The sequence below is a fragment of the Bactrocera neohumeralis genome, chromosome 3 (genome assembly GCF_024586455.1).
Source record: "Bactrocera neohumeralis isolate Rockhampton chromosome 3, APGP_CSIRO_Bneo_wtdbg2-racon-allhic-juicebox.fasta_v2, whole genome shotgun sequence".
Lineage (NCBI taxonomy): Eukaryota > Metazoa > Arthropoda > Insecta > Diptera > Tephritidae > Bactrocera > Bactrocera neohumeralis.
Window position 1 is genome coordinate 74,246,124 of NC_065920.1, and position 27,788 is coordinate 74,273,911.

Below are 27,788 nucleotides of genomic sequence, written 5' to 3' on the forward strand. Positions count from 1 at the left end.
TTAAAAGTAATAATTGTTAAAAGATTAAAAAAAAAACGTGAAAAAATTAAAATTAAAAAAAATTAAAAAAAATTTAAAAAAATTAAGAAAATTTAAAAATAAATTAAAAAGAAATCAAAAAAAAACATAAAAAATATATAAAAGGATAATAAGATATTTAAAAATTTAAACATAAAACTTCTGACATTGACACGTGTGCATTTGCATTCATGTTATATTGCTCACAAAGAAAAATCTTTATTAAGTATTTGTTTTTTTTTTTTATTTTTTATTTCAAGAAGAACCATTACGCCTCCTCTACGCCAAACATGCTTACAACAACACACTAATTAATTAATATTCAATTTCTCTACACATTCCCATTTGTTTTTCTCATTGGAAATACACCAAAATTCAATAAGCCAAATTTTATAATTTTCCATGCACGTCTCTTGTTTACTTTTTTGTGTTTTTCCAATGCATCTGCATACCGAAATACCAAATTTGTCTTCATTTGAAATGTGTAAGCTTGAAAGCTGCAATTTGGTGGGCGACACAGTGCATGGCCAACGGCATCAAACCAAACGTCAAAGTTCATTTGTTGTAAAAGCAAAAAAAAAAATTGTTTAAATTGTTATTGGTTTTGTTGTAAGGCGTAATTGATTGCTTATCTGCATGCTTACACACTCGAGTAAGCCTTTTAGTATGTCTGTGTACAGCTTGAATGGTTAAACCGAATACTAAGTGCAATTACAGGGTGTCGCAAGGTGGCTGAAATGATATTATGAGAATGATATATACATAAATATATTCACCAAATTTACAAAAATGTATGTACAGGCTTTTAATTTTTTATGGTTTTTCTTTATGACTCACCCTGTAAAGCTTAGAAAGAATTTAGTGTTGTTATCGCGATTGAATCATGTACTTACTGTTTAGTCTTTTAAAATTTTAATGCTTATGAACTTAATGTCTCTGAATGCCGATAGAGTTATTAAGAAAAGCTTCAAATTAGCTCCTAAAAAAGATACTAGATGAGTAATAACTTTCATATTTTATTTAAAATGAAATAGAAACGGAACGAAATGAAATGGGAACGAAACCATTTTATAATATTATTATGTATTTCCTTGCCCTAATAGGTAAATTAGACTTAAACTTTTTATGGAACGAAATGGAAATGGAACAGAACCAAATGGAATTGAAACGTTCTTATAAAAATATGTGTAGAATCACTTTAAATATTTAATTCAAGGTTAATCATGACTTAATGTCATGATCATAATTAATTTTTTATATACCATGTAGAAGTGTTCACATTGCGAGACTAAAATATACCGGTTTTTATAGTAATTAATTGAGTGCAATTTAGAATGCAGCGTAACTATATACAACTGATTTCATTAATTTTATTTGGAATCGACTATCAGTTTCATAGAAACGAAATGAAAATGAAACTGAACAAAGTGAGAATGAAACAATTTTCTTGTGAAAATGTATAGGCAATTTCATATTTACTTATATGTATATGTGCATACATAATTTCACTACTTTCAACAGTGAAACTGGCCATCAATTTTAAAGAAACGAAATGAAAATGGAACGGAACAAAATGAAAATTAAAAAAATTTCTTAAGAAAATGTATATGTAATTACATATATTATTTACTTATATATTTATTATAATAATAGGTTGTCAAAAAAGTCTTGCGGTATTTATATTTCAATAAAAACAAACAAAGTGAGAATGAGAATGAAACAATTTTGAAATAAAAATTTATATCACTACTTTAAATAGTGAAACTGGCCATAAACTTCATAGAAACGAAATAGTAAAGGAACGGAATAAAATGAGATTGAATCAGTTTCCTTTTAAAATAGTATTTTCTTTATACATTTCTATACATCGATATATTTATTTATATGTACAAAACAAAGAGCGCTAGTAAATTTCCTCTGAAAATTTCTGTAGAAAATAAACATTGTGAAAAAATTCTTAAATTTTATTATTTTGATTTTTCACATACGAAGCCATAAACAAATAAAACTTTTATATATAGTATATGAAACGAAAACCCAATGAATAACGCGACCGCAAAGCGAGTAAGCCATAAACGCATTGCTTAGCGCTTACTAATCGCTGACCGTTTATCTTTCGAGCGTAATTCTTTGTTAATATGTTGTTTTATGGCTGCACAGCTGAATATAATCGAAATAAGTAAGAAGTAGAGAAGATAAAACCGCAAAACTGGCTAAGTTTAAGTGGACGAACACAACGGTTTTCACCCACACACATCCACATACACACTTAAGCACATATTTAGAATGTTAGCACACAGTTAAGTACACACCACCACCCACCGCGACGCGCAGACGCAAGTGGAGTTGTTGTTGCTAATATTTTTTGCTAGAAGCGCTCGAGATGTGATCGCTGCATAGTTAGCTAGATCATTGCCGCAGTGGAGTTCAAAGTGCCCATAAATGAATTGACCGTTGTGTTTTATAGTTGGCATTATGCGAGTAGCGTTAAATGTATGTATGTATGTGGAAGTGTGTGTGTGTATGCAGGAAGCAATAAAGTTGGGCAGCTGAAAATAGCTGGAGAGTATCATAACATAGTGGGCTTGCAAATAAAGAGAAATCCAGTGATATGGAAAATGGAAAAAGCACTGATATGTAACGGTACTTAGTGTTGGGGTTATAAAGTTAGAAATTTACCTGAAATTGGAAAGTTGGGTGCACTGAATTAAAAGTATTAAAACAAGTGGTATATTCGTATTGCAAATATGGGTTAATAAGACTTTGGGAAAAATTATGGAAAATATTTAAAAAATTATAAAAAAATGTACACATACATATATAGTATGTATAAAATCTGCATTATTTACAACAACAAATAAACACCTCAGCAACGAACACCGTTTAATTCCAGTTAGTCATAACTAAAACATACCCACACGCGTACGCCATACGCCTTTCAAAGTCCACTTGCCAGCTTTTAATAGCCGTCGCGCATGCCAAGTACCAGCCTAGGCGAGACACATCATTAAGAATGCAAAAAGCGGCAAAAAACATTATGCAGCGAAATTAAAGTGTTAATCTCTCAGCTGTGACTGGTCTAATGTCTGAGTTTCGAATGCAACGTGAAAAAAGAGTTACAGTAAACCTGAGCATTGCAATATGAAACATGCCAACAACAATAGTAACAAGAAGGCAATAATAAAGCGACAGAAATGTGCACTGAGCAGACACAAGTACTTAATACTGGCAAAGGCAAAACTAAAATAGCTACACATTTCCATTTCGTTCCTCTGCACCACAAGAGAAGCCTATTAACAATGCAGTGACCGAATATTTGCTTTGTTGCTGTATAAATTCACACATTTGCGAATTTTGTTTGGCCACCCAAGATGTTTTATTGTCAAGTAGCTCATATTTTCACGCTTGTTCGCGACTTTTCCGCGACAAATATCACTGCAACGAAATTTTTGTAGATTTCTCTCAGCTGCATAAATTTAGTACTTGAATTTTGTTTTTTGTTTTTTAGCTAGACGGCAATGAGGGGTAGTTAAAAACCATGAAATGCAAAATTTGAGGTTTAATAAAGGATGCTGGAGCGGAATGATTGGAATAGGAACAAAATGAAATCAAATTGGAACACATTTTATTTAATTTTTTTTATTAAGGCGAATATATTGGGTTAATGCAATTTTCAGAAACGGAAAATATGGAATCGAAACAAAGTGGAATGAAATTGTAATGAAACATCATCCGTTTTATTAAAATAAGATGAATCAAGTAGTTTAAAAAAGTTTTCACCAGCGGAACAAATGGAATCGAAACCAAGTGTACTAAATTTTTAATGAAATGTAAGCGGTACGAATGGAATCGAAACAAAGTGCAGTGAATTTTTAATGATGTATAAATTATTTTATTACAGTAAGACGAATCTATTGCTTAAACTAAGTTTTCAAGACCGGAACGTTTGAAACAGAAACAAAGTGCAATGAATTTGTGATAGAATATTATTGATTTTATTAAAGTAAGATAAATTAACTTGTATTAACTAGTTTTCAAGACGGAACGAATGCAATCGAAACGAAAATGGAACATAATAAAATAAAAGCGGAACAAATTTAAAATAACTATATAGAAAATAATGTTCAAGGGAAATTTGGTTTTTGGTAGTTTTATGTGGAACGAAATGAAAATGGAAAGGAATAAAGGAAGAATGGAACAAATTAGAAATAAATGTAAAAAATAATATTCAATAAAAACTTTAGTTGTAAAGAAAATTAAGGTAACAAAACCAATGTTAAAATTGAGTAATATTGCTTTTATATAATTATTGGACGCAATATTTTTTACTCAAGGAACAAATTCCCCATTTCATTGTTCTGAACAGATAAATTGGTAATAATTCATAACGAAATGGAAACAGAACGGAATGAAGTGTAAATGGAACATAATTGTAATAAGAACATACAACATATTGTATGTTGCTAAAAATTCATTACTGCTATTATGAAATTGAGTGAAAGTTGAAATGAAACAAAATTAAAATGAAACGGAACGGAACGAAGTGAAAATTCATAATTTTTTCTACAAAAACTGTGTAACTCTTACAAAAAAATTGCCAATTAACTTTTGACATGAAAAAAATGGAAATGGAACGGAACGAAGTGGGATTGAAACAAATTGAATTAAAATTTTTTTTAATTCCGCCAAAAGAATATGGTTAATTACTTTTGTTTAACATAATAAAAAAATGGACAACAAAATGGAACGGAACAAAGTGGAAGTGAAACGAATTGTATTAAAAATTTTTTTTAATCCTTCAAAAAATATTACTTTTATTTAACATACTAGAGAAAATTTACACAGAAACGTGAAGCTCTCTGCTTGGTATAAGACATTTAAGCAATAGAAAAAAGTATTAGAAAATCAGTCGGTAACTTAAGACGCAATTTTTCATATGCTTGTATGTTCCTTAGCAGGCATATGTAAAATGCCTACAATATCAACCACGTGAATGAACTTTCAACGGCATATTTGTTAAAGAAAAGCTTTGCATATAATCACAAGGCTTGAAAATAAATTTCCAGCACTAAGCGAAACAAAAACAAAAGACTTTGCAAGCCGCTCTGACCGTTTTCGTATTTATTCCTAAAGCCGCATTGACAATATTTCTTACTACTGTTTGCTTTTGTTTGTTGTTACTGCCTTTAAATGTTGTCCCACTACTTATGCATGCGACTGCTGTTGGCAATTATTTTAATATATGCTGCCCATATATTAGCATACAATTTGTTTATCAGCTCCTTCACATGCGCGCACAATACAATCACACGTTAAGAGCTAGCTGGAGAGAGAAAAAATTAAACAAAACAATATACTATATGCACACATGTATATATAAAAAAAGAAATATAAAAAATTATTTATACGGAAATTCAATGCTTTCATAGTTGTATCAAATCTTTCAGTCAAGCTCATACCGAAAGTTTATAGAAATTTGGCGACGCCACACTGAGACTTTAAATGTCTAATATGCGTAAATAAAGCAAAAAGTGATACAAAAATTTCAAAAAAACTGCAAAACGTCAGCTGATTGCTCTAGGCAAAAAAAAAGCATTCATTTGGGTGATCTTTAAATGTCGAAAATTGCAAAACCAACAAAACATTTCATGCAGACCGAGCGCGTTAGCTACTATTTAATTTGGGAAGTGTAGGGTAGTCTGAAATGCTCTTATTGAATGAAGGCCATAAAAAATCAGCTGATCCCATATTTTATGGATCACGTTATCATAAGTTCATAATATACTTAATTTTACAAGATTTGCTCGATGTAGACTAAATCATCTACTAACGCTTATCAGCGGATAATGGAGATGGAAAGGAAAAATCGAAATGTGAGAATTTAAAAGCAAAAGCAAATATGTAATAATAGTGCTATACACACACAGTCTTATACGTATGTATTGTTTTTTGTACTTAATTAGTTTCTTTTTGGTAATTCTCCGGTCTATTCAAATCGGTTCTCCATAGAGCCTCTGTAAAGCTGCACCACTTTATATTCATCACCAGCAATGTCCGCTGTCTATCACATGTCTGTGACGCAGACAGGGTTTAAACGAAAATAATTTAATTTATGTAAAGTTAAATGTTGGTAGTCATGTAACTTATTTATGTTACGTTTATACAGTTATTCAAAGACGTGCGTGAGAAAGTAGGCGTGCTGGATGAATATGTAAGGGTAAAGGAAATGGATTTTAAGCAGCAAAAAATATTTTACTTCAAAAATGTTATTATTGAAAAAAACGGCAAAAGAAAATGTTGAAAGTTGATAATTATAATATTGAAGAAAATTTAACTAAAAATGTGAGGTGGAACAAATTGGGAAAAAATTATTTACTTCAAAAATTGTTATTTGTTAAACAGAAAAAAGAAAATAAAAATGTTGAATGTGTATATAATAAAAGTTAAACGTTTTGACTGTGGAACGTTTTGGAATCGAAACAAAATGAAAACTAAAGAATATGAAAATGCAACATATATTGATAATAATTATATTGGAGAGATTTTAATTGAAATGATGTAGAGGAACAACTTGGGAAAGAAACAAAAAAAATATTTACTTCAAAAATGTTTTTATTGAAAAGAAAACGACAAAATAAAAATGTTGAAAGTTGATAATTTCAAAGAAAATTTAATTAAAAAACAAAACGAAAACAAGCAAAACAAATATGTAAACAAAAGCGATATTTTTTTTTTTAAAGAAAAAGAATTGTTGAATATGTATGAATGGAAAAATTAAAAAGAATATGAAAATGCAACACATATTGATAATATACGATACAGGAGAGATTTGAATTGAAATAATCTAGGTTAACGACTTCAGAAAGAAACATAAAAATATATTTACTTAAAATGTGTTATTTTGTCAAATGAAAATGGAAAATAAAGCGATTTAAATATGGATCGTTTTGGAATTGAAACAGAATGGAAAATGAAAAAGGTGAAAATACAACACATATTGATAATATATGATACTGGGGAGATTTTATTTGGATTTATGTACAGGAACAACTTGGGAAAGAAACAAAAAAAAATTATTTAAAAAATGTTATGTTTTTTAAAGGAAAAAGAAAAATATTGAATGTGAATAAAATGAAACTGAAGCATTATAAAATGTCAATATAAGGGAAATGAAACAGTGTGAAAATGTAATATACAGTTGAATTTCCATAACTCGAAGTTCTCCATATCTCGAAGTCTTGAATTGGCATTAGAAATAAAATTTCATACATTTTTCATGTAACAAAATATATATATATGTACATACCCACATTTTGGGAAAATATACGTTCATATAAACATACCCACGACTTGGGAAACATACATACATATTAACATGCGCACGACTTGCATGCGAAGGCATACTGCGATCCCGAGTGTCTCTCACTCTTGGGGGGACATGGTGAAAACTGTACTTATCCTTGTTTTTGTGATAACCTCCGCCTGTTTTTGTGATAACTACTACCTTGAAAAAATATATGTACTGTTCAATTTTTTTTATTTTTTTTTCAGGTTTTGTTCCTAGGAAATTTCTATTTTTTCTTATTATCAGATATTTATATCTCGCAATTCTTATCAGTGATTTATATATGTATATGTAACGCACACATCTGCAGTTACATGAATCACATAGTTACCGTTATTATTTGATTCCCGTTTTTGTGCAAATGGCCGCCAAAAGTACATACAAATTTACCTATATTCTCGTTTCTTTTGGGGTTCTGATGATTCAAGTTAGGGAAGAACTGTATATTGATAACATATGATACAGAAATGATCGAACATATGTGAATTAAAACTGGTTTTTGGGAAACATAATGGATCACAATAATATATATGTTATAAGCAAATACAGTGAAAGCCCTAATAAACGGACGCTCTATTAAGCAGATATCTCCAATAACCGTTTACATTGGTTGGTCTCAACATTTTTTTATGTTTATTAAAGATAACCTATTATGCGAACAGCTCTATCAACAGGACAGAAAGTGTGGTCCAGTGTCCGCTTATGAGAGATTTCACCATAATCGACTCTATAATTTTACAATAAGTTACCTAACTTCTCAAAGAATATATATCATAATTACTAGTGAATAATTGCACAATCGCAAAATCCAAACCGAGTATTATTCACACCCTTGAGCTTTTTTCCCATCCAATAGCAACATATTTTACTCACACCTCCACAAAATCAGTCGATACAATTTGTAATTATGTAATTAACAAGAATACATTACAATGGCTCTTACAGCATTTAAATACAAAATTACAAAGCTTTGAAATATCATTTGAAAATAACACACGTGCACATTTAAGTGTCCAACCCAATAGGAAATTGGATGACTTGATGGATGTCTCTTTAGAAGAACTTTGTTATTGCAAAAACTAAACTAGGAGCCGAAGAATACCTCTCTTTGGACCGGTTTGGAAGATCTTAAACTAAACAAGTTACTTTCACTAAAATGAAAGAACCTGAGGAACAAAATTTTTCCAAAACAAGAAGTTCAATATTATTTTATTATTATAATATTATTTTCGAACAATCTTTTTGATCTTATTTTTAGAAATTTTTAGTTGAAAATTTCTCTAAGAACTCTATTTCCTACAGGGTCACAAGCAAATTTAAATTCTTAAGCAACATTTTCTCACATATGAGACCATAAATTAACAACAGCAACAATGGGTAGCTAAATGTGACTGATAATGGCGAATGTTTACATAAATTACAAAGTGTCAAGGCGGTTGCAGCAGCGCTGCAAATGCAAATGCCGACTCAACTGGCACAAAATGCTGTTGAAAAAGGCATCAACTCAAAGTGCAATGCAAAAGGCAAAGGTGGCAAGCAAATTAGCACAATTGTTGTTAAGAGTTATTGGCAGTTTTCAAACAATTGCGCCACTGTTGAACAGAAAAGCTTGCAAGTGAAGCAAAAAGCTGTCAGAGCGTTTCGTTTTGCTTCGTTCAAATCGCTTGCGAGCGGCCTAAAAATTTTCTGTATAAAAAGTAGATATACATTTGTAGTACCTATCAATATGGTATATATCAATATATTTAAAAAAAATTGCAAGAATTCGGAATAATTAAAATATTTCGGACTAGTTACTAACTAGTTACAAATGGCCCAAATAAAATTTAGTTTTATCTATAAATATTGTATATAGCATATAAATATCGAAATTGATATAATTAAATTAATTAGTTACTAACTAGTTACAAATGGACCGGTTGAAAACTAGTTGTAAATTTATTATAAAATAGTGATATTTTCAAAAATCGACAATACGTGTAGTAGAAAATAGTAAACATAAACTAGTTACGGAAGTGGTTACATACTAGTTACCTAATAATTGTAATTTTACCGTCAGTCTGCCATTATTTACGCGAACGGAAGCATGTTGTGACTAATACAGATTGCCAAAGTAGGGCACGTTGATAAAATAAAATTTATATAAATATGCATAGATTAGTCTAATTAGCATAGCCAGTTAGCAAGTGTGAAAAATAAGTTCTGCATATGAATATTGAGCAAAAAGTCAGCTGTGACGCTAGCAAACAAAATATAGCAAATAAATCGTTGCTTATTGACATATCGACAGCAAAACAGGTTATCTATCGCTTGCTCGCGTTTTTTCGTCCGCAGCTCGTTTTTTTCCGTTTCGCAACCTGCGCTCGGTTGCTGTTGTTGCTAGTTTTTGCTGTCAGTCTAATCATCTGACTGTCAGCTGTTCGTCGGCGTAAATGAGTTGTTTAAAAAGCAATTGTTGCTAATTTTAATGACTGCTACTCACCGACCGCCGACTGGCATACCTAGATTTCTCCGCCGTTCACCAACACAGCAACACTGGCTTAAGCGCTTTCAAATATCAAGTTTTTATCTGATTTTAATTATGCCTTATTGCTGCCGCTTTTTCTAAGCCCGACGCTGGCACATTTTTTCTGCTTTACTGAACAGCTGCGACGCCGCCGGCAACGGCAGTGACTTAATGTCTGTTATGCAAGCGAGAATTAGTATAAGTTTGCCTTTATAGTATGGCGTTTAAGGCAGCTGCTGGTGGCTGCAATGACTAACCATCTCGTCGGCGGCGGCGGCAGCAGCGTCTGCAGACACTTGTGTGGGTCGACGTGCCGAAAAGGCGGCCACAAATGACTGCTGTGCTGCGGTGGGAAGTTGATATCAAGTAGACGTGCAAAAACGGTTAGCAGCGAAATGTTGCAGATTTTGCATCAAAGTCCAGGGTGTTTAATGAATTTGTGAAATCACCGTTTGTATATGTCTGCTGTGGTAAGACATTTGAATATAGTTTTCCAATTGAAATTATTTACTTATAAGCTTGGTTAACAATTCCAACAGTAATGTCTAGATATTCCCAGATGGTTATAAAGCGTGAAACAGGAACAAAAACAGAAACAGAAGCGAGCTTCTTTTGTTGTAGATCATACACAGAAGGTAGCTTCAAACTAAATGACTACAATTCAGTATTTTAGGTCGAAATTATTGCCAAACAGAAGATAGCAAGTGAGTTTCTGCTCAAACCAGCAAGTCCATAAACCTGCTATTGAGCAGCTCAGTGACAATTACGGCATTCCGTAGCGTCAATACTAAAACTCACTGCGTTAGGTTATGCAAGCAGGCAATATTTGGACTCTCAGGTGGTAACTGGGTTAATACCAACCGTGTACCAACGGGTACCCCGTTATATAGGAACAGAAGGAAAAGAAAGGCAGATGAGTTGGACTGCTCGGGGACAATTGTGAACACAATTTCCTAGCTGCTCCAGACCACTCAGCTCCTTCAAGGGTGGTTTCAATCTGGACACTAGAGAGACACCTTGAAACACTAGCAACACAGAGCATACAACAAAGTTGGTGAGGGGTAATCTAAACGGTGAACAGAACAAAAATCTTCTACTGTTAGGCGAAAGCGAGTGGATTTGGCGGATTGCAGAGCATGCGCGGACGATGTGAATAAAGCTGAAATATATGTATATCAGATCGCTTGTAATCAATAAAAAAATTAATTCAGGTTAACAGATTTCCAAACAAGACCCTCCAAGCAATGATTAATGTGCAAATTTATCGCCAAACACTACAGAATCGATTGCCATCTGCGAAACTGGAGATATAAAGCAAAAAGTAAATAAACAAAGTCAAAGCAAGAATATATAAATACCTACTTATATATGTGTCTTAGCTTAAAACCCACAACAATAACAAAACTAAAAAGAAGAAAACAACAACTACAACTGAAACACCATTTTACTTCCCTCTAACAACCAGCGCTGCTAAAACCGCACCATTCTGTGGTAACCACATACATGGCATGGCATGGCATAATAAAAATAAAAAACTAACCACCCAACTAACCAATCAAGCATACAACAAAAACAATACAACAAAAGCAGCACAACAACCACCATGCCACCACTATCATTATTCCAACACATCATTAATCAAAATCAATGGCACCAGCAATGATTTGGCGTTGCTTTTAAGGAGCCAGCAACTATGCAAGTTATTGTTGTTGCTATTTGTACAGTTCTAATGTACCAAAACTGGTCAGCTTAAAGCTAAGTGCACGGTATTCTGTATTTGTTTGTGTGTGTGAGTGCGATTTGCGGATAAATCAGCATTACGCATTGAATGCTAGGCGGTTAATGGACACTCCGCGCTGAGCATGCGCTTTGCTCCAAGCGTTTTCTTCTCCATTAGACAATTTCAGTGTACAGAGTATACAATGCAGGCAGGAAGTGGAAGTATGTGCTTGTTGAAATAACTATACTATGCTATAACTGAAAATTTGTTTCCATTATTCTCTGCGGAAATTCGAAAAAAAATCTAAAAAAATGCGTGAAAAAGTTTTTAACTAGCTTTAAGCTAAACTAATGATTTTTAAAGTTTTCGATGACCTTTGTGTGTCTAGCTAGTTTATGAAAATTGTTTCGTTTTTGTTGTAGTGCAATTATTTCTTTATATTAATCTATAACTCGGTGACTCTTGGTTAGATTTCAGTAGAAATATATAACCATTAAGTTTGTTGTGTTGTCGTTTTTGTTTCTGTTGTTCCAAAAATCTTTCTATAGTTCACTAATAAGCCCAAAACCTTGTAGAGCAATTTTTCCGTGTCCACTTTGTTATGGGAGCAGCCCTAAAATAACTTTAAGTACCTTTTTGTAACTTTTCATATTGATAAACTTTATCAGAAGCACGGCACGGGCCAATAGAGTGAAGAAACTTTTGACTTTGGGCCTCCTAAAGGCCTAGGAGCGTTGTGAGACAGCTACTCTACCTAGCGCTTTGAAATCCTAGAACTCTAAATAACATTTTGCTCTGCGACCTACTTTAATAATATTTTTTTATAATATTCCAATTAAATTTTCAAATTTTTCTCTAATGAAAACTTTATATTTTTCTCATATAACGTCACTTTTAGACTTCTGCAAGTATGTGTTACTATTGTTGTTGTTATTATAGTGACAAAAGCCATTCATGAAGTAATTTGTAGAAATCTGTCATCTGGACAGTTCTTGGTCGGTTAAAAAATCCAGGTTCGTTTTGAATACGTAAACTTGAACGTCGTGAGAACGGCTTTATTTAAACAGTCTGATCTGAAGTCTTCATTTGTCAATATTAAGATTTATGATATATACTTATTGCCATGCTTTTAGCAACTTCATAGCTTTAGGCTGGTAAAATGATCCCAAATCACTGGTCCAAGATCTCTACTAAATTTTGTAGTATTGATCACACTTTTTTCAGCAACACTGCTCAAAAATAATAAATTCTTTAAAAAAAGGCACCAAAAAGCGTTAAATACTTGACCATATTGTGGCCATACTTTTCAGAAACGACTTCAAAAACACTTTATAACTTTATGCGAGTAAAATGTTCGCAAATTACAGATCGAAGGTCTCTATGAAATTTTGGAGTAGCTGATCACAATTTTTTAAGAAATGCATCAAAAGAACAATAACTGCTTTTCGAAAGACACTAAAAAGTTTAAACTACAGGACTAGAAGCTCAATGAGTCAAGAATATAATAGAAATAGGAGCTTGTATGCACAAATAATCTTTCTTCAATGCAATACAAGACGGTTTCTTCCTTAAGGATTCTTTGACAAAATGATTAATGCAATTTTTTTTAAATCAAACATTACAAAGTAAAAAAAAAAAAAAAGATAAATTTGTTGTTTTTAAACAAAAGGGAAAATTACACGATATTTATATTTTCAATAGAACTCTAAGCACAGTTGTTTTATAAAAGCATTTTATTTGCAAGTGTCACCAATCAACATTGTTTCCAAAGAATTCCTACGCCACCTTCACGCATACTCGCAGTCCAATGGCGTGCAACAAAAACAAAACCAGATATAATATTTAAGGAAATGAAAAGTAAATAAAATCACGTTAGCCGATAACGGGCATTACTCAAAATGTAATACAATACAATATAATGAATCCACGAGAAAATTGTGCAATTATCGGCTGAAGTTCTGCACAAACGCCGTTTTAAATAAATACAGAATTACGCATTAAAAATCGCAACCGCAATGGAAACCGATCGCGGGGCTTCATATACACAGAAGCTTCAGAATATAATACGCGCATATGTAATGCCAATTACCCATATCATTACATTCTCGATTCCAGCACATTTGCTGCGATTATTTTGTTAAGACATCAATAATCCACCGACAATTTAGCGCTAAAGAGAAATCGAAATCGAATCGCTGCCACAAAGCATCGAGTTGCGGCAAGCAACGTTCACTCCGCCATTGCAGTGGTGGCTGATGGCCTTCCAGTTAATGTGGCGGCAATAAAAAAATAATAATAAGTTGAAATAAAAATATTAAAAAATAAATTGGAAAATAATAACTCAGCTAATGGCGTGTTTAATCAACGAATTTATGCTGAACGAAAAGTAAATTAGAATTTGCTTCGAAATTGAAAAAATAAATATTTGCTTTGCAGTAGAAGCATGACTTCAGTGTGTGTATTGCAAGTGCAAATACTTGATTTGCCTTGGTTGTGCGATAAAAATTTTAATTGCATAATTTTTTCACTTTAGTGGTTTTTTCTGCAAACAATAGCGCGCTAATGATGCGTTAAAGATAAGTTGTGAGTGATGTAATGAGAAGAATGCATGCGAGTGTGAGCATCATTTGATGAAATGCGAAATTATTACAAAAAGTTGTAATAAGTAATAAAAATTAATAACAATAATTGGTAACTAATTAGTAATAAAGACAAAAGGAAATAAAATTAATTGAAATAAAATGTACTATTTAAAAAAAAATTAATAAAATTAAATAAATTATTAAATTTAACTCTTGACCAAAAATAATTAATAACATTCACTTTTAGCGATATTTATTTTTTAATTAATTATTTAGATTTTTTATTATATTAATAAATAATAGTGGTCATTAATATAGAAACATGTTACTTAAAGCAAAAACCTGAAAAAATTTAAGTAATTAACAAAGTAATTTAAAAAAAATTAAATAATTAAATAGTATTTAATTGCATTTTTATTTTTCAAACTTTTTACAAATTAATTAATTAAGAACTTAAAATTTTTAATTAATCAATTAATTAAATTATTAATTAATTAGTACGATTTTCTTATATATGAAAAATTTAAATTAAAAACAATAGTAACGTAATTCATGTTTTAAATATATATTTTCTTATTAATTAAAATAAAATAGAAATATGAGTAACATAAATGAAAATAAACTTAAAATTCTTAAGTAAGTAACAAAATAATTCAAGAAAATTAAATAGTAAATAGTATTTTATTGTGTTATTATTTTTTCCACATTTTATTTTTTCCATACATTTTCTTTTTAATTAATTAAGTAAGAACTAATTTTTGCCAGTAATTAAATTATTAATTAATTAGTTAAATTTTCTTATTTATGAAAAATTAATTTTTTTATTAAGGACTAAGAATAATAGTATTAAATACAAAAATTTAGAATAAATTAAAGAATTGTCAAAATACTTAGAGAAAATTAAGTAGTATTTAATAAACTATTTTTTATTAACTAGAATTTATATATATTTATGCATTAAGAAAGATTTCTGATTTATTTTTTATAAATTAATTAATCAATTAAAGTTAATTAACTATTGTTTTAATGATATAATTAATATTAAATTTAAATTATTTAATTAAATGTATTATTATTTTAAAGAATAACTAATTAATTGTAATTTAATTTTAATTAATTAATTAATTATTTTTAAGTAATTATTATTTAAATTAAGTAACTAATTATATATTTTTTTATTAGAAATACATTTATTATTTGCTTAATTTTCGTAGCATTGGATGACTTAAAAAAATTAAGTAATATTTTTTTAAGAATTTGTATTAAACTATTATTATTTTAAATTTTTTAATTACGTAGTTTTGAACTATTTTTCCCCATAAGAATGTTATTATATTTACAAACTAATATATATAAATATATTAAAAATAATTCAGTATGTAAATAAAATTGTTGAAAAAATAAAGTGACATAAAAAACAAAAATTAACGTATTAATTGAGTGTACATTTCAATTTAAAAATGACTAAATTTTTAAAAATTTCGTTAAATTATTTTAATTAATAAAATAAAATTTTTTAATAATTATGAATTAAAAAATATTAATAATAATTAATAAAAATAAAATTTAAGTAAATAAATATATTAAATTTTAAGAAAAAAAATTAATTAAAAAAAATTAAATAAATTTTCGTTGTTAATTTAATTAATTAATTAAGTTATTTTAAATTTGTTATTTTTATTTTTCATCATTAATATTAAATAATTCGATTTTCTTTGCTAGCAGAATCTTATGTTTATTCACAAATATTCGCAATAAATCAACTACCAGCTCGCAGTTCTTAACTTGCTTGAACTAATTTTTAATAAATACAACGATATTAGCTTGCACCTGCATAGCATATTTGCTAAGAAACCTTTAACCTTTATATGCATAATTTTTTTATGCAAGCAAATACATGTAGTTAATGCACTAATGGTTGAATAAGCGATTTAGTGCTGAGCCACCAGCTAATATGCGTGGAAGTGATTAATTGAATTTCTTGTTTACTTAGAGTAGACACAGTAATTATTTAGCTTTGCAGTACATATGTTATGCATAAGTAACTGCGCATGTGCATAAGTATGAGCATATGACCTCAAGAATATATACATAGCTAAGTCTATAAGCGTATCTTTAATTAATTATATGCATACCTGGGGTGTCTAAGTAACTCTTACATGTTTAGTACATATGTTTGTGTTTTTGTTTATGAACAGTTATATGTACAATTTGCTTGTTTGTGTTTAGAAAAATCTTAGTTTAGATATTGGTAGCTAAGAAAAGACTTAAAGCCTTATAGAACGTCGGTCACTTAGCTCATTTTCTGGTTATGAAATTATATTCAGGATAGTAGTTCTAGTAATTGACAAGCTATGTGGCTAAAAATAAATGAGAATATAGGAAATGAGTGCAATTATTATAAAGCCAAAGAAAAAAGTTAAATATTAATTGCTATTAATAATAACATAATTAATATTAAACTAATTAATATTTAAATAAAAGTCCGAAAGTAGTAAATTTGTTTGTAAAAAAGAGTATAATAGAGGTCAGAGTGCTGAAATTAGAGTATAAAACGTTAATATATGGATATTATCTTTTCAATGCAAAATGTGACAGGTTAGTGGGAAAATTATTCATATATTCCCATATTTGCAATTGCTGGTTAAGTGGAAAAATATTTGCTTGTAATATTGCCGAACCTCATCCATAATTGGCCCACTTTTTGCTGTCGATCTTTACACTCTTTAATTGTGGAGCAGATTTGCCTGATATTCCTTATATAATTATATAAGTAAATATAGCAAAGTACATGCAGGTATTTACACCACGTGTTATGGAAATGTGATATTTGAGCTCATAAATATGTATGTATATAATTTTTTTAGGAAAACAGAATTTTTATAACTTGTATAGGGCATATTAAGTATGTATGTGCGCAATTTATATTTTGAGACACCGACCTGAAATTCTGCACACGATTTTTTCTCCCCAAGAAGCTGTTCATTCATTGGAATCATAGATATCGGACCTTTATTTGATATAGCTCCCATACAAATTGATCGATTACCCATAAGTCCTTGTATGGCAACCTTTTTTATTTTTCGAGATATCTTCACATAATTTACCACAGATTACTCTCAAATTGAACGGTATAATATATGAAGATATTGTTCAGATCGGACCACTATAGCATATTGCTACCATACAAAATGACCGCTGAAAATGAAGTCTTTGTATGGAAAACTTTTTTATTTGACAAGATATCTTCGCAAAATTTTGCACGGAGTCCAAAGTAACGGTACATTCTCCAATTAAATTGTTCAGTTCAGACCATTATATTATAAACCATAGAAATTTATCGATCACACTCAAGTTCTTGTATGGCAACCTTTTTATATGACAAGATATCATCACAAAATCGGGCATGAAATAATTATACAAGATAACAGTACAATATCCGAAATAGATCAGATCGGATTACTGTAGCACATAGCTGCCATACAAACTGATTGATCTAAATCGAGATAAAGATCTTTTTATACTGCTTTATGCTACAAAATATGTAAGCGTCAAGCCGAATTTGACGATCTCTTATATTTTTAGGAACTTTTATTTTTTCTTAAATTTCATCTTTATACAACAATATCAATTCCAGCTACTAGCTTTTAAATAGTATTTTTTTAAGTTTAAATGTAACTATTTTTACTTATTCACAAATACACAGTACCACATACATATGTATGTAAATGGTATTTATTGTGGCTTTTGGTTTCCTGTGCTATTCTCTACTAGCAGGTCAACAAACCTCTGGCTGAATGTGACACTCACAGACGGTGGTTGCCAGCAAGTTTGCCATTTGTTCGATTTCAGTAAGCAGACACCATTGCATTTATCTTTGTTTGACTATACGTTTTTGTTGTTGTTGTTGTTTTAATGGTTTTAGTTGCATTCTAAATATGTACATATGTATGTATGGCTTAATATAGCTAAAGGAGTGCATTAGAAGGTGGCAATGTACTTGACCTGTGAACATATGAGTAAGCTTTGCACTCAAAAAGGTTAAAAATTTAATGAACAAAAAATATTAGGAAAATCTAAGTAAAATAGTAATTAAAAATAAAATATATTAAATAAATTTTAATTTACTAAATAATATACAATCTCATAGCAGAATAGTTTTAAAACTGAGAAAAGAGGCACGTAGACATAACATTTAGCCACCTGAGCATATAAATGAGCTAACATGAGTGTATTTAACCAATTTCCATTAATATTTTGTATTTCTAAGTATTTCCCATCTGTTAACTGTAAATGCACCTGCGAGCAATCTTCCTGGTTCCTACAACTCTATGAGAAATTACCTGTTCCTTTGAAGCACTCATGACCACTTAAGGGTTAATGGTTTTGGGGCAAGTAGTCTCAATTGATCAGGAAAAGCTTTCTACCTTCAAGTAATTGAGGAAGTGTGAGACAAACACATAAATATATTGATACAGAGAAGATTATGTCCACATAAAACCAAGTTCTTGACTGAAATGAAGCGACAAGGCAACTAGGGACGAAGAAAGTCATTGACAGCGCATAGCAACAGCAAAGTGCTGAAGGATACTAGAAGCATGCTTTAATATACAGGCTATATATACAAGTAATTGACTATATGTATGTCATTTAATTTGTTTGTAACTACCACGTGGACTGTGTTTATTGCTATTTTTAGAATAAGCCACCGGCAATTAAAGCAAAAAATAGGCATATGTGCCGTATCAAGCGGAAGGAGCGTGCGGACAGGCTGTTGGCACGAGTGTAGGTGGAAATCAAAGCTTACGTAGAAACAAATTAATATGTTTGTAAGCGAATAGGCAAAGAGCTGATGACAGCTACTAGCTACAATGGGCGTGCGGTGCTTCCTCATTGGCAACATTGCGCATTCGATTTGAATTAAGTGACGCGAAAAAAATTTCAATTTTTTCACAGGCAAGTGGGAAGTTACAAAACTTGGCTACATATGTTCATATGCAAATAAGTGGAAGCATTGGCTAAACACTTGCTTTGGAGCTTTGCCAATTGCTGAGTGCAACTAATTAATTTACAAGCGTAAACAACGAGTGTTACCGTATTATTAAGTTAAGTTGAGTAAGGTAAAGAAAAACACTAAAAAGAACGTCAAATGAATATAAAAAAAAACTTAAAAAAATTTTAAAATAACAACTATCAATTTATAATTAACTCCGATTCGCCTCGGAAATGTTTGGACAAATGTTGCACATAAATTTTGCTACTCTGTGGCTGTTTTTCTACATTTGATTAATGACACTTTTTTACTATTATGTTTAGCTTTTTGGACATAGCAATTAATTTCTGCTAAAATTTTATTTTATTAACTGAGTTTTTCTGCTTAGTCACCTTTAATAACTAACCAGCAGCAGTTGCTATGAGTAAAAACCTTATACAGAAGAAGCAAAAAAAAATTGAGAAAATAATAACTAAAAAAGTATAATAAAATAATAATAAATTAAATTAAGAAAATTCATTAAATACTAAAAATTTAAATAATTAAAAAATAATTATAATAAAAAATTTCAAAAAAAAAAATTAAAATATTTAGAACTAAAAATATAAAATATTACAAAAACTAAAAAAAAATACACATAATAAAAGATAACAATAACAATATTGCTAAAAGAGTAAAAGTGCTAACTAGTAAAAAATTAAACATTTTTACATATATAGGATAACAAAATTCTGCTCCGCTGCAATTAACAGTTAAACCAGTTTCTTCAACAGTCACTTTTGCACTTGACATTCGGTAGCGAAATTTCAAATTTTAATAGCACTTTCGTGGTTTAAATGCACGATGTCAAACTTTTATATGATTATAATAAAGTAGCTTGAAAATTCTAACCTTAATTTTGACGTTTATTTCATGCATATCTCTTTGTCTTATCTTTACAGCTAATTTCTGCAGAACATTTACAAAAAAGAAGCAATAATTAAAGTCGTGTATTAAGGTGAGTTAATAAATAATTTTGCCTAAAATTAGTAGTTAAATTAGAGTTAGTAAATAATTTTGCTTTAAAATAGTACATTCCAGCTGTTATCGACTTTAAAAAATAATCGATGTGTTTTTAAATAATCGATACATTTGCAAAGTAATAGATTTTTAATAAAATAAAATAAAAATAATCGATAAATTTATAAAACAAACAATTTTTATTAAATGGTAATTAAAAATTAACTTCGAATAGTTTATTACACAAATTTATTTAATTAAAAATATTCTATAATAATAGAAAAATTCGATTAACCGATTGCGAAAATAAGTCAGCTACATAAATCGTTTAAAATTCAATAAGTCAGCTATATAAAATCTAAAGTTGGTACTTAAGTTATACTTTTCAAAAATAATCGATACTTTTATAAAATAATCGATTTTTTTTAAATTAAATTAATTGGGTAAGGAAATTGTTTCGATTAATCTTAAATTCAAATATAAAAACCGATAAGTCTTCACAAATCGATTAAAACTTGGTAGCTAATCGATTTAAATTCGACAAGTTTGCTTTATGTCTGTATAAATTAAGCGGCGTCGGTGAATTTGGTACCCCTTAGATGATAAAAATTTGATAATTTGGTAATATATCTACATAGTTCATTAAAGTACATTTTATTAAAGGAAAACTACTAGTGAGTATTGCTGAATGTTAAGTGATCGACACTAAAATATATTATTATCGAAAATACAAAATAGTAGTGGGTAGTAAAAATTGAAAAATCAGCTATAGCAATCTTTTAAACAACCAGTAATAAGTGAATTTTATAAAATCGAGGACGGCCAAAGGTTGAGAAATCGATATAAAAATAATAAAATGATCGAATAAAAAATAATCGATTATAAAAATCGATAAATCATCTACAGAGTATTATCAAAAAATTTCAGTAATGAGTGAAGTTGATAAAATCGATAGTCAGCAATTTTAAATGTTTATTTATCGATATAAAACTAAAATAAAATTACCGAAAAAAATAATCGATTATAACAATAATAAATAATAATTATAAATCAACTACAGATATGTATGAAACAATATAAGCAATTAGTGAATTTAAAAAAAATCGCTAGTGAAAATTGCTACACGTTTAGTAATCGATACAAAAAATTTATATTATCGAAATTAATTAATAATAGAAGTAATAATCGATGGTAAAAATCGATAATATAAAAAATCAGTTACATAAATTTATTAAATGATGTTGATATATAGTGAATTTGATAAAAGCGATAATTATTTCTTAAATAAATTTTTGTAGTCAACTATTTATTTTAAAATCGATTATATAATTCCAAAAATTGTATATGAGCGCCAGGTTTTGGAATGTAATTTTTTGTTTTAAATTTAAAAATTTATTGATTCACAACGTATGGCAAGATCTGATTTATGAGAAAACATTTCTTAAAATTTAAATTTAATAAAATAGCTTTATTCCACATACCACTGTCACTATCATTTCAGTTTTCCTGTGTACAATCCTTCTACATAAGCTTCCAAATGTACATAGTTAGAGTGAACATATGTATAAGAAGATCCATCTAAGCTTCCAAATGTTCGCACTTCATAAAAATTTCATCTCAACACATCTACTCAGTGCGCTAAATAGAACTCGCCACAGCCTTAGCACCTTATTAGCATTCTGGAAATGTTCACGAATTCACACTCTAAATTCCACGCAAATTAACCACATAATCATAGAAAAAGCTACCTAAATTGCATACCAAGTTTCCTACATTCTAACATATATGGAACCGCTTCACTTTAAATTCGAAACTCATTAAGGGCACGTACCACGATTTCTGTCGAAAACCCCTTCAACACACCCTCTTTACTAACATAGCACCTAATCCCTTCACTGACGCCTTCAAGAGCCCACTAAAGGCAAAGCCAAAGAAGCGCGTAGATAAATGTGGAAGCTCATAAGTATCCAAGCAAGTATGCTGCGAATCAACAGTGTCGGCAAAAAGTGTTGAGACGCACTTGCCGACGCGAATCGCAAGCGAAAACCATAACAAATTGACTTCCCGGCACAAATTCCATTACAACGAAGAGTTGCCACAAATTAAGATGCCACCACAAACAATGATGGCGTTGTGTTGCTGCGAGGCGCGAAAATTATTTGGCACGTTATTAGCTACAAATAGACAAGTTAATATATGCAGACATGTGGATATTGTATGTAAACATAAATATAGCTAAATAGATTTACACTCATACACACAAACATACACGCATTTGTAAGTGGCGCGGCGCTGAGGGCTGGCAGGTAGCACGTGGTTGTTGGACTACCGAATTGGCAGGTGATAGATGGCTTATGTGGTGGAGAGTGAAAAGAAAGGAAAAATTTGCGTAAAAAATAGTTTTTTTTTGTTGTTGGCATTGTCTTTATTCGTTACGACTTTTACGGACCGCGCATCACAATGCGTTCATTTCCCTTTCAATGCGTTGAAGGAAGTTAAGAGAAATGAAAAAAAAACTATAAAATGTATAAAAAGCAACAGAAATAAGAAACTAAGCCCATTTTTGAGGAAATGATTCAAGAGTAATTTTGAAATAACCATAAATTTTGTGGAGAATATCGATAATTTACTCACTTTCTTTGAGAATTGCCCTCCAGTGGCTGAATTACTCGGACGAAGCAACGTCCTAAAGATATTTATTAAAATATCTCAAAAGTTTATCTCTTCGAAAAAAACGGTTGTGGAACTTAAACTTCAATTTAACACCCTTCATAGTTTTTTCTACTTTCTGATCTCAAAATACGTTTTTGTTTCGAAGATATTGTTTTAGGTCAGCTTAGGATTCAGGTACCTAATTTCTGAAATTTGAATTTTTTATTAGGAATTCTAGAGAAAAAACTTCTTAGAATATAATTATGAACGCACTTTCTTGTTTTGGTGACTCAGAAGTTACTTCTGAACTATATTCAATAAAAACTAAAAAAAAAAACGAAAGCACTGAAATAGCTTGAACTAGAATTCAAGCTCTCAAGTACTGAAACGGGAAAAAAATTCAATTATATGATCGCTCTGCGTGCTGTTGAGGCTTCTCGTCGCCTGGTTAACTAAGTATATATTCATAAAGAAACATTTTGCCTACAAAACTCTTACACGCACCTGTTTTCATCTGCTCCTTAAGTCTACTTCTTTATCTCAACGTCCACTTACTCAGCTCATATTTCTCATTTCGAACCCCTCCGTGGTCTCACGCAGATTTTCGTATGGCTTCCCACGTTTTCCATTAACATAAGCACACAGAAAAACCATTGAGTGCACACACTTCAACCTTGAGTTCTTCAACATTTGCGAGGCTCAGCGACTACTCAAGCGAAATTAATACGGGAAAAGCTTTGAGAAGCATACTTTTGTGCGCACGAGAGCTTGGCTAAAATGGAAAATAGTAAAGAAGTCAACAACAAACAAGAAACAATGCAAAAAACGCTAACAATAAAAACAAAAGCAACAGTTTTCAACAAAAGCAACAAAAACAATACTTTCAACGCAAACACAGGCTACGGGCAAACCAACAACAATAACCAAGCAAACGCCAGCAAATTGCAGCTAGAGCAGCAAACTATTGGCTTCAGCCCTGAGTCGAGTTCATTTGCGGTGGCTCAGGTGAAATGGATTTTTAACAGGATTAATTACAAACTTTAAGCATTTTCTACGCAGTTATTAAGCACTACACTCGCCTCTGATGAAGGCGGAAACTTAGAACTTTGCTTTCAAGTGCCGGAAAAGGCAGCAGTGACTACAAAACAAAAAGTCTAAAAAGTGTGGCGTTTGTGGCGAAGAATTTCATTATGAAAAGTTGAAAAGCTACGAGGTGCGAAAGAATGTGCTTTGTACTATTTTCCTTTGAAAGAATTCACTTAGGGCTTAAAATAAATACCTAAATTTAGCCGCAAATTCTCGGCGCACTCAAGTCACACTTCTACTAATTGTGCTCGACGCGTTCATTGAACCTTCTGCGACCTTTTTGTTTTTGCATCTCATATTTATTTCATATTGCCACACGCTAAAACAGTTTCCACATTTGACGTAATTTCAATTGTGCTAAATGAATTTTGAATTATTACTCAAGCCAAAACAAGCACCGCTATGCGAGTATCACTTAAATGCCGGGGCACTGAACTGTGATGAGTAGAAAACGAGCCAACGACTTCTCTGTTTTGTTTTTCAAAATTTCCCAATTAAAATTGTGAGTGTAACGAAATTAAAACATGTCACGTATTAAAAGTATTGCGGCTTAATCGCTGGTATGCTGGATAACAACAACAGAAAAGGCGTTCTGTGCAATAAACTTGTAAGAGCAAGTAAAGTATCGGAAAAAATAACGATGAAATTAATATGTGTAATATATTTAAATAAAAATGGTAATCAGTTTAAAAAGAAACAAAAAACGAAAAAATAAATATACTTGAAATCGACTAAATAATATTTTAAACAGACAATTTCAAAAACAAAAAAAATATAAAATGTGTGTTTGGTTTGTAAGACCAAATGATGACGAACTATATAATTTTATCTTACTACGGGTGGGGTACTAAAATTGCTAGACACTTCATCTGGTGAGAAAAATTTCATTTAACAAGCTGACTCAACCGTCAGCTGTGGGAGTTCTACCAGCCTCTCGAGATTATCATTGAACTGCTTGCTCGTTATCATACCTGTGGTTTGTAATTTGCATTTGATCCCGTTTCCAGGTGACTAAATATTAGACTGGCATCTTCTTGGGGTCAAGAATTTAAATTGCTCAGCTTTTTGGAGTCATTAATGTCCTTATTATTATGGACATACTCTTCGAAAAGCTCTTTAGATGGTTACTATTGAATTTTTGTAATTCCATCTTTGGCAGTTCCAAAAAAATTTATTTTTATGTAAATATATCTAAATATTATATAAATATATATAAACACCTATTTTTGGCCACAAATGGCTCAAAGTATTTTGCACTAAAAGTTGCATATGCGATATACTATGTATATATAAATATTAGTTGTTAAGCCGAAATCGATGTACTGCTAAAATCGATTGTAAGTACAAATTATTTTTTGGGAATCGAAAATTCAACGAAATGATCGATAAATTTCTAAAACAATATTTTGTCGATGTAAAATAATCGATATATCGCACCTATCATAAAAAAAATAATAATTATTATAAAAATATCAATATTTTATTCAAAATCAATATTTTATCGATTTATTACAATCTATATATCGCATTTATTATTATTCATATATCGATAAATGCACATAGATATTTTTTTAATTTCAATAGTTACTTGTTTACCTAAAGTGAATATTTAAAGTTGAAGGTATGAATATAAATTGTTAGGGAGCAATCGATACACAGCTAAAATCCATTATCAGTATGAATTATAATATTTTTTAATCGAAAAGTAGGTGAAAATATCGATATATTTCAACAAAAAATATAGATTTATAAAAATCGATAAATACAAAATTTATCATTTATTAACTTTCAAATGTAGAAATCGATAAATTCACATAAATGTTTTTTAGCCAATAGGTGCTTCTTTAAAGTGAAAATCTGAAGTTAAATTTATGAATATACTTGTAAATCGCAATTATAAGCACAAATATTTAAAAAATATATTTTTCTAACCGAATGTTTAACAAAAATAATTTTATTTGTAATGCAATAAATTATGCGCTTATTGAAATCGATAAAAATATCAATTTAAATTAAATTTGTTTATCAAAATCTTTTCACTAACTATCGGTTATCGAAATTTTACAATCGTTTAATAAAATGAAAGTTATCGATTATACTCGTACATATATTTTCTACATTCCGGTATATATAAATATTTAAGACTATCAGCTGATCCATTGAAATAATCGAAAATTTGTGAGATAATAGTTAAAAAAAAAATAGGAAAAAAATAAATAACTTTGTTATCAATAAATTGACTAAAATCTCAAATTTATTTTTACCAGATCATATAAGAATGAAAATGTAAGTTTTATCCAAAATTTTCATTAGATATCGGTTATCGATATTCTAAAATCGGCTAATAAAATATTTGTAATCGATTGTAAAAGCTAAATAATCAACAAATGTAAATTATTGAGCCAAGGCGTTAGGAAAAACAAGCTTATCGAAATTTTACAATCGATTAATATATCAGAAGCTTTTGCTTATATGAACAACAAAAGAAAATTATTGAAACAACGTCTACAGAGAAACTAACAACAATAAATTTGCCAAAATTTTATAATCAATTACTAAAACAGAAGTTATCGATTATTAAATTAGAAGTTATCGACTATAATATAATACGAAAGCACATCGGATATAAATTAGATCAATATTAACAACCAACTGAACATACGACGCCGAAATTCGGCATACGAAATTGTCCCAATAACCGTTTTATGCTCTTTTAGATAAATAATTTAGTTAAGATATTAAATTGAATCATGCATTTTAAATGAAAATATTCAAAGCTTATGAGATGTCAAAGCTTTCGACGTGAAAGTGAAAATTGCAACTGCAAGAAAATTAATATACTATATTTAATATACCCTGAAATACCGGCTAAATTTTAGCAGTATAATTCCTGCACACAATTTACAAAACAACCTTAAATCATGGAGAAAAAAACCGATATTAATAATTATGTAGGTAAAGCTGACTAGACAACAAATAATTTAAATGAAAGCACATTCACTCATTTCTAGAAACACAAATAAGGCTGGGAAATACTACCAGCGAGTAGGAAAACAAATTTTGATTAGATCCAAACAAATTGAGAAAGGAAAGAATAAACAATGGTAGGGTTAAAAAAAGCACAGCGCAATGATAATAACAATACACAGTCGACAGACAATGGCTTGTAGAACAAAACAGTTATAAATATGACTGTGGGTATTAGAGCTATGTGGCTTTGTATGCAAAAAGAAAGTAAAGAGTCATTGACATTTTGAAACCCACACAAAGTGAGATAGGCGAATGGATAGGCTTGAACCCAGTGAGCCAAAGAGTTGGTAGAGAATAGAAAGAGTGGAGCCAATAAGGAAATTAGATGTTTTAACACAGAATGAAAGGGTAGAATATGTAAATAAACTAAATGAAGTATGCTAAAGGAATTAATAAACATCATATTCCGAAAGGAGTTTTGAAAAATATTTAGAGGAAGTCGAAAATAGTTGCGAAAGTAGAGAGATGCTAATTTTGATAGAAAAAGAAAGGGAAGCTATCAGAATATGAGGAAATGAAAATGAAAAAATGGAAGATTTAACTGGCTACTTTCTCAAAGGAAGAGTGAAGATATGTGTTCTATAAATGGCTTTGACATTTTCTGAAATTTCTTGTTGTATATAAAATATATGCTTATGAGGCTAAAAATATTTTGCTTACTGGGTCGTCACAACGTTTTCTTCCATAAATTTATACACAAAGCTCATTACAAAAACAAAAATAAAACTAAAAAGCACATGCTTGACTTTCGCTAAACAGAAATAGGCGCGTTAAAAATACCTCAGAACGAAATTATATAAAGAAAAAGACCGAACCCTCTCGCCCAATCCGCGCAATTGCGTGTACGCGTCCCGCAC

At 30.2% G+C, this 27,788-nt stretch overlaps 1 protein-coding gene across 2 annotated transcripts in view; it reads left to right on the top strand.

Moving 5' to 3' along the window:
* LOC126752164 (dual specificity tyrosine-phosphorylation-regulated kinase 2) overlaps positions 1 to 27,788 on the top strand; it is a 162,160-nt gene that overhangs the window by 35,398 nt on the left and 98,974 nt on the right. For both annotated transcript variants that reach the window (XM_050462764.1, XM_050462765.1), the window contains exon 3: positions 20,106 to 20,161. The gene's annotated coding sequence lies outside the window, so the exon portion shown is untranslated. The remainder of the gene's footprint in view (positions 1 to 20,105; positions 20,162 to 27,788) is intronic.